Here is a 9487-nt window from a genome sequence, read left to right as displayed (position 1 = left end):
GAAAATTGTTGTCATATATATCTTATGTGATGGAACTCTGCCTTGTGAAATATATCTATATATGCCATATATATTTTCTGTGAAAATTGTTGGATTTAATAAAAAACAGAAAAAAGACCCAATATGCAGGCTCTTTGCCGTCTGCCACCGACGGCAACGGGCCCTTTGCCGTCTGCCGCGGACGGCAAAGAAGCCATGTGGCATCCAGCTGTGCTTCCTAGGAGCTGACCCATTTGGTCAGTTTGCCTACAGTGGCAGACGGCAAAGAGTTTGCCGTCAGCGGCGGACGGCAAAGGCCTGCCATGTAGTGACGTGTAGATGACATCATATGGCAGACGGCAAAGGCACTAGAAAGTTTGCCGTCCACGGCGGACGGCAAAGGGCTACCGTTAGGCACTTAACGGACTGAGAGCACAATTATTGTCGTCCGCCCTCTTTGCCGTCCGCGGCAGACGGCAGAGGGCCTTTGCCGTCAGCCGCCAGAAAGCAGACAGCAAAGTAGCTGTTTACCCTAGCCTACTTTGCTGGAGCCTTTTGCCGTCCGCGGCTGACGGCAAAGGTCTTTGCCGTCCGCCGTTCGTGCCTTTGCCGTTTGCCGTGGCAGACGGCAAAATAGCTGATTCCTGTAGTGTACTACTGCGGTCCTAGTAGTAGAGCAGAGTCCTACTCCACTACTACTCTAGTCAAACAATTTAGGGCATAGTAGTAGGTACTGCAGGGAGTACCAGTATTGTGATCACTCAGGCAAGTTGTCTGGCATCGATATGACCCTACGCTGCTGGTATGTGTCTCGTAAGTCAAGCGGCATGCTGTAGTCATCATCACGTGTCCACTTCCCACAGCACATATTCGCTTCCCCATCTTTGTCCTCACATAATCTCGTCCAATCTTCCATCCCCGCTAAGGCTCCTCCCCCCTCGCCCGAAACCCAAGCACTAACAATGGCAGAACCGAGCAGCGTCTGCCGAAAGAGTGGCTGGAATTCGCTCCCCACAGAGGTAATCAAGCTCATTGTTTCGCGTGTGGAAAATCTCAGTACCATGCCGCTCGCCGCGTGCTCGTCGGGGTTGTACTGTTTACTCAAAGCTCTTAGGCTGGAGCTTTTTAAGCCAGCTCCTTGCTGGCTGATGCCGCCTGATCTTCAGAAACGGCGTGTCACACAACATAACGATTGTATGCTGGCGAGCATCAACCCCCTTGACTGTGATCCGATCCCCGTCACCCTCAACTACATTAATGGTATGTACGGGGTCGGCATGAACACATCTTGGATGGTGCTCATCGATGGTCGCAGCAGATGGATGCTTGTGGAGGTCTACACCCGGCAATTGATCCCCCTTCCTTCGATTAACACTGCACTGCTTGGCACCGTGGCCCAGAATACTCGGAATCTTACAGTAGCCAACATGATACCAAGTTTGATTTGCTCAAGGTTGTAATCTGCCAAGTGTCCACAAGATCTGCGAATTATAAAGACTTCAGGCTAATTGCGTTCTTCAACCGCGGTCTCGCCTATCTGACAGGTCACTGCGGTAAATGGAGAAATCTGCACGTCCATCGCAGGATCATACATCCTCCATGGTTCTCTGATGCCATTGAACACAAGGGCTTCATTTATGCTGTCGACTCCTTCTATGGCTGGACGTATTGCTGGCCTACTCCAGTCATCGCTACAAACGGCTGTTACAGCAGTATGTTACTTTCCTATGATATCATGATGTCTTGCTTATATTACTGTCAACATTTACTGAAAAAATATTCATGCTCATAACATGTTGTTCTTAAGATTGACTACATTAAGAGCCCTTTTTTATTTGACTCCAACTTGATATGATGTTGTAGGCCGTCTGGTGTCCCTACCCTTCCTAATCCCAGAACCTTTCAAAGAAAAGCGGCATGGTAGTTGCAGGTGGTTCCTGGCTCGATCAGACGACGGCGAACGATTGATGATCCTTCGCATGTACCGGACGTGTTGTTTCGCGGAATACAATCACAGTCACTGCAAGGTCTTTGAGCAGGATCCTAGCTTCTCTGGGCCTTCAACAATTTTTGACTGGAGGCTGGTAAGTAGCCTTGGTACACACTCTCTGTTTGTCGTTCTGAATTATCCGATTAACCAGGACATAACCGACGACAAGGATCATGATCGCACCGCGGTTTCATCCATCGGGCAAAACTGTGTGTACACATCGTACCATGCATCTATGCATGCACCATACCCTGATATGTGCTGCCACGCTCTGCAACCCAAAGTAGGAGAGAGGGTCGCAAGTATCAGACTTCGACCTGCTGGCTGGATTTCCCCCGTCAGGCACCCATCTGGTTCAAGCCGTGAGCCAATCTCCACAACTTAATAAATAGTAACGTCTAACTGAGCCAGTTAGTTAGATGCATACACTTGGTGTAGTAGGATCTTTATTAGTTTGATGCATACACTTGTTCTTTTTTGGTAGCCCTTTTGTAATGATAGCTGATGTTTGGTTTGGAAGAGAGAGCTGCGTCTTTACTCTTCCAGCCTACTTACTGCTTCTGTTGCACTCCCAGCCCTGGTTGTTGTTCCTGCTATTTTCAATGTACAATCAGTAGTATATTTCGTCTGTTGGATTAATAAATGTGTTGTTAGAACGACAAACACAATGTTTTGGAAGTCGTTGCACGGTCCGATCCTTTAGTGCCCCTTACCGTACGTAGCGCGTACTATTTTTGGTACGGAACATATTTTCCACTTGTTGATAACATGCATCCCACTCATGAAGGCCCAATAGAGGAGCCCATAATTAACTAGAAGGGAGGCTCTCACATGAATCCGGCCCAGGTACATGCTCATAGTCCCCTAAACATAAATAAGTAAATAAATAAATAACGCTAAATGCTCATGCACTAGTTCTTTAAATTCACGATTTAACAGGAGGATATTATTTCCTATGATAGTGTCGTTACATTCAGTCGATATTATTCTTAGGCAAAGATAGCGACCAATCTTCTTTCTCCCAGCGTTTTCTTTCTGCAACCAGCGGACCCATGCAAATCGTAGTCAACGTCGTAAATAGTTCCGGTCCATTTTTATTTTTCAATAAGAATGTCCAAACCAGCCCAGCACATTGGCGACAACACTTTATCCTCCGCCTTGGTGCGCTCGCCGCGGCGCCGCTGTCCGGCCCTGTCAACATAGTGAATCGGGAGAGGACTGTAGTTGTGAGTATGATAGTACGGACCCACCAGGTCCACTCCCAAACACAAGCAAGCGCCTCTTTTACTACTCAGATGCACCCCTCATTTTTTTACTCTAATCCACCCTGCTAATATCTGGGACCCACATCATTTTCAACGTATAGTCAATTAACGACAGAATTGCACACCTTTTTTTAGTAGTAATTCGGAGGAGCACGCTATAAACTAGTTTGTGCGGTCTCTGTGGCCCGTCCAACAACATGAGTAGCCCAGCAGTTTTTTCTTTGGGAAAATAGGTAGCACAGTATTTTTTTGAAGAATACCCAAGCTAGGCCTATTTGTTTTCTCCGACTTACTGGGCTGCAAATCTTTCAAGACGAGGAGGGATGTATTCCGGCCTGGCCAAAGAGTATGGTCAGTGTCTGTTAAAAGTAATATCAAAGGGGTTAAAAATTCCAAAAAAATTATAGCAAATGGGATATTAGTTTCTTTTTTTGTTTTTGTTCTTCACTGATATTTTATAGTATTTCATTGGATTTAACATGACATAGTACTAATTTATTTTTAAATTTTTTTCAGTATGGCTACTAATTTTTGGATTAAGAATATTTTGTTCCCCAGCAAAAGTTTGCGAATTTCAAAATTTCGCACGTATTTAGTAAAAAAAATTAACCCTGGTACTAACCAGAAAATGGGCACCAATTCTAAAAATGGAAAATGGGCTGCAATAAATTCCATATGAATTAGAAACTGAGTAAAAATTATAAAAATAATAGCAAATGAGCTGTACACGCCGCAGATTTCGAGGCTGACTTGTTTACGCAAGGCTTTGTCAGTCAACACACGATTCTAGCAGCAGTGACTGTTGGATGTCCATCCAACGGCTGACGTGCTTCTTCAATCTCTGATCTTCCTACTCCAGCCGCCTAAACTAGTGCCGGTGGGACTGCCTGCTCCCTCCTCTTGTGGCCCGCTGTGATGCCGCGTAGGCTTCATCGGCCCACCCTACTGTCTCCGCTGGCCTGGCTGCACGCAATCAACTGCCTCCTTATTACGCGAAAAAATGATTCCTCCCACTGACATCTGGGGCTAACCAGTTGGGAGGCTGACCTGTCGGCATCCTAAGTTGACGCATATGGAGGGCTTGTCAACTTAGTCAACAAACAATTCTAGCAGCACTACCCGTTGGATTTGAATCGAACGGTCCTGCTGCTTCTTCAATTGCTGCTCTTTTTGCACCAGCCACCCAAACCAGTGCCGGCGAGACCGCCTGCTCCTGACTCCAGTGGCTGGCTGTGCTGCCGTTGAGGCCTCACCGCCCCCTACTACTCCCACCGCTAGCCAGGCCCTGCGACGACGGCGGCCTCACACTGCAGCCGAACAAGTGAGCCCTCGTACTCCCCTCCTCATGGGCATCCACTGCCGCATCTTCCCTGGCTCCGCATCGTCCCCTTCCTAGGCCTCGCCGTCGTCCACCGCCCTGGTGCTCTCGGCGCGGCGTGGTCAACGTGGTCAAGGAATGACTTCCATTGGAAGAGTAATGTACGTCGAGAGGCTGACAGCTGGGTCCATGGCCACAGCAAGGAAGTGCCTCCTTATTACGTGGAAAATAATGATTCCTCCACCAGACAGCGGGGACCCACCGGACGGGCCATTGTATTTTGCGAAAAAACGTTACCCCCCTGACTGCTGGGACCCACCAACTACATCTTCGCACGCAAGGAAGTGCCTCCATATTACGGAAAAAATGATTCGCCCCCCTGACTGCTGGGATCCACCAGCTACATCTTCGCACGCAAGGAAGTGCCTGACAGTCGGGACCCACCTGGTCGAAGCGTACGTAGCATTGTCATTCTGGTCGCGAACGTGTACGTACATACTGGACGATGTAGAGGTGCACACGTGTCGTAGTAGAGGCGCACACGTGTCGTAGTAGAGGCGGGCACGTAGCATGTACACGTACGTACAACGGCCAGGGTGTAAGAAAGTAAATACGGCCACGTACGTACATACGGGCGGGGTCTCGAACGCCTACTCGCACATACGTACGGCCAGGGCTCGTGTATATGGCTGGGTCGGAACGGAGAAACTGTGTCGTCGTCGTGTTCATGGGGAGCCAACTGGCTGGGTCGGAACGGAATGCGTCGTCGTGTTCATCGGGAGGGCTTGGAGGCAACAACCGATGGAAACGAGGCCTGGCGTACCACAGAACGGAGGAAAGGGTCTTGTGTTTGACCGGCCACGGTCAAAAAGGAATCCTGTTCATTGGGAGGTGTCCGGCGTACCGCATAATGGAGGAAACGGACTTCTGTTGGACCTTCTACGGTCGAAACGGAGTCCTGTTGATCGGGAGGGGTGTGGCGTACCGCAAAACGGAGGAAACGGACTTGTGTTGGAGCGCTAGGTCAAAACGGGGGTCATGTTCATTGGGAGGGGTGTGGCGTACCACAAAACGGGACTCTACGGGATACTGTTCGTCTCCACCGTCGACCTCCTCCAGCCTCCATGAGCTACTGTTCATCCACCGTCGACCTCCTCCAGCCTCCACCTACGACTGTTCATCCACGGGCTCCTATTCATCCAGCCTCCACTGCGCGCTCCTCCACCAGCTACTGTTCAACCAGCCCTCTCCACGGGGTCCTGTTCAACCACCCCTCCAGGAGCTACTGTTCATCCAGCCCTCCACCGGCTACTGTTCATCCAGCCGTCCACGGGGTCCTGTTCATGCAGCCCTCCACGGGGTCCTGTTCAACTAGCCCTCCACGGGGTCCTGTTCATCCACGCCCGACCGGCTCGATCGATCGGGGTCCTGTTCATCCAGCGGTAACACCATGGGGTCTTGTTCATCCAACCCCCACCGGGAACTGTTCATCCAACCCCCCCCCCCCCCAGCAATGCTTACTGTTCATGCAGAAGCAGCATCGATCGGCTTCAGTTAGCAAAGGAATCGCTCGATCGCTCGGGTTCAGTAACGCGTAGCCTGCAGTGCAATCGCTCGGGTTCAGTTAGAGCCCAACGCCTCACACCCACGCGCGTACGTGTACGAGAGAAACGCGCATCTCTCGGCCCCCGACCACCCACCGTAATCGGGAACTCCCTAATATTTTCCTCGCCCTCGCTTCTACCATGGTTTTTTTCGTATGGACGGCCCAAAGAATGTCATGCAGCTGCGTCTTCGGCCCGTCCAGGACGAAAAGCCCATTTTTGTCATGATTTTTTGTCATAGAAGTAGGAGCCCACCACATCTATGATGATACCGGGTTTTGTCACCATTATCGTCATAGAAGTAGAAGTGTCATAAGTATGACAGAAAAAAAATTCGTTCGGCCCAAAATGTCACGGATGTGTCTTCTTTTGTAGTGCAATCCCATTGAACTCGTTACTTGTAAGTATCAAATCTTGTATAGGTAGATAGATAAATTGCAAAACAAAATAAAAGTAAATAAATTGCAGCAAGGTATTTTTGTTTTATAATATGATTAAAGTAGACCCGGGGGGCATAGTTTCCACTAAAGGCTTCTCTCTTGAACACATAGCATACGGTGGGTAAACAAATTATTGTTGGGCAATCAATAGAAAAGCGCATAGTTATGATGTTATTCATGGCAATGATCATGTATACATGCATCTCATCCGTGACATAGACCAACTTATTCCTGCATCTACTACTATTACTCCACCAATCGACCGCTATCCAACATGCATCTATTGTATTAAGTTCATGACAAATAGAGTAACGCCTTAAGAAAGATGACATGATGTAGACACAGTAAACCCAATCAATATGAATAAACCCCGTCGTTTTACCCTTAATAGCAATAATACAATAGGTGCCTTGCCACCCTTTCTGTCACTGGGTGAGGACACCGCAAGATTGAACCCATTAAAAAGCACCTCTCCCACTTAAGAAAAATCAGTCTAGTTGGCCAAACCAAATGAATAGATCAGAGAGAAATACAAAGCTATAACGGTCATGAATAATAAAGTTCAGAAAAGACTCAATTAATTCAATTAATAATCTGGTCATAAACCCACAATTCATCGGATCTCAATAAACACACCGTAAAAGAAGATTACATCGGAAAGAAATCGAAAAAGATCGAGAAGAACATGGTATTGAAGATCAAAGAACGAGAAGAAGCTATCTAGCTACTAGCTATGGACCCGTAGGTCTATGGTGAACTACTCACGCATCATCCAAAGGTACCAAGGATGATGTAGTAGCCCTCCGTGATTGATTTCCCCTCCGGCAAAGTACCGGAAAAGGCCTCTAGATGGGATCGTGCAAGAACAGAGACTTGCGGCGGTGGAAAAGGTGTTTCGGGTGGCTCTTTGTTAGTTCGGGAATATTTGTGAATTTATAGAGGTGAAATTAGGTCAAACGGAGTTGCACGGAGCCCACGAGCTCAGGGGCGCGCCCTATGAGCTCGTGACTCTCTCGTTGCTCTATCCTCCTCATGAACTTTCTAGAGTCCCTTCTGGTCGAGAAAAAAGCACCTACAGTTTCATCATGTTTGGATTTTGTTTGGTATTGATTTTTTTAAAAGCCAAAACCAAGCAAAAAAAACAGGAACTAGCACTGGGCACTGGGTTAATAGGTTGGTCCCAAAAATGATATAAAATAGCATTAAATGCATATAAAGCATCCTAGATTAATAGTATAATAGCATTAAACAACGAAAAACTATAGATAAGTTGGAGACGTATCACGTTGCCTACACGTGAATTGAATTTTGACCCTATCTCAATCAGTGTCCGTATAGTAGACCAGATCTTTCCTACAATATAGCTCTCCCAAAGCTTTGGATTCAAGAATAAAAAAACAAGGAGCTCCACATTAGAGAACAGACCCAACGGTCGAGTAATTTAAGAAAGTTCCTTCTATTTTTGGTCGAGTGCGTAATCATGACAGGACTCTGCAAGGGCGTCGAACACCTCGCGACGTGCAATGATACGTATCCAACTTATCTATAAAATTTGATTGTTCCATGCCATTATATTATCCATCTTGAATGTTTTATATGCATTTATATGCTATTTTATATGATTTTTGGGACTAACCTATTAACCTAGAGCGTAGTGCCAGTTTCTGTTTTTTCCTTGTTTTTGAGTTTCGCAGAAAAGGAATATCAAATGGAGTCCAATTGAGTTGAAAATTTACGGAGATTATTTTTAGACCAGAAGAAACCCCCAAAGCAAAAGCGTTGGGCCAGAAGAGTCCCGAGTCAACCACGAGGGTGGAGGGCACGCCCTACCCCCCGGGAGGGTGCTCCACCCTCATCGTTGACTCGTGGACCCCCCTGGCGTGACACTGACACCAGAAATTCCTATGAATGTAGAAACCCCCAGAAATAAACCAAGATCGGGAGTTCCTCCACCGCAAGCCTCTGTAGCCACCAAAAACCAATCGGGACCCTGTTCCGGCACCCTGCCGGAGGGGGGATCCATCACCGGTGGCCATCTTCATCATCCCGGCGCTGAGGGTATGTACCAGTAGCTATGTGTTTGATCTCTCTCTCCCTCTCTCTCTCTCTCTCGTGTTCTTGACTTTGCACGATCTTGATGTAACTCGAGCTTTGCTACTATAGTTGGATCTTATGATGTTTCACCCCTCTAACTTCTTGTAATGGATTGAGTTTTCCCTTTGAAGTTATCTTATCAGATTGAGTCTTTAAGGATTTGAGAACACTTGATGTATGTCTTGCATGTGCTTCTCTGTGGTGACAATGGGATATTCACGTGATCCACTTGATGTATGTTTTGGCGATCAACTTGCGGATTCTATGACCTTGAGAACTTATGCATAGGGGTTGGCACACGTTTTCGTCTTGACTCTCCGGTAGAAACTTTGGGGCACTCTTTGAAGTTCTTTGTGTTTGTTTGAATAGATGAATCTGAGATTGTGTGATGCATATCGTATAATCAAACCCACGGATACTTGTGGTGACATTGGAGTATCTAGGTGACATTAGGGTTTTGGTTGATGTGTGTCTTAAGGTGTTATTTTAGTACGAACTCTAGGGCTGTTTGTGACACTTATAGGAATATCCCAATAGATCGATAAAAAATGATAACTTTGAGGTAGTTTTATACCCTACAATAATATCTTCGTTTGTTCTCTTCTATTAGTGACTTTGAAGTGACTCTTTGTTACATGTTGAGGGATTCTTATATGATCCAATTATGTTATCATTGTCGAGAGAACTTGCACTAATGAAAGTATGAACCCTAGGCCTTGTTTCGAAGCATTGCAATACCGTTTTTGCTCACTTTTACTACTTGCTACCTTGCTGTTTTTATATTTTCAGATTACAAA

This window comes from Aegilops tauschii, chromosome 5 (genome assembly GCF_002575655.3).
Source record: "Aegilops tauschii subsp. strangulata cultivar AL8/78 chromosome 5, Aet v6.0, whole genome shotgun sequence".
NCBI lineage: Eukaryota > Viridiplantae > Streptophyta > Magnoliopsida > Poales > Poaceae > Aegilops > Aegilops tauschii.
Note: the sequence above shows the minus strand (reverse complement) of the source record.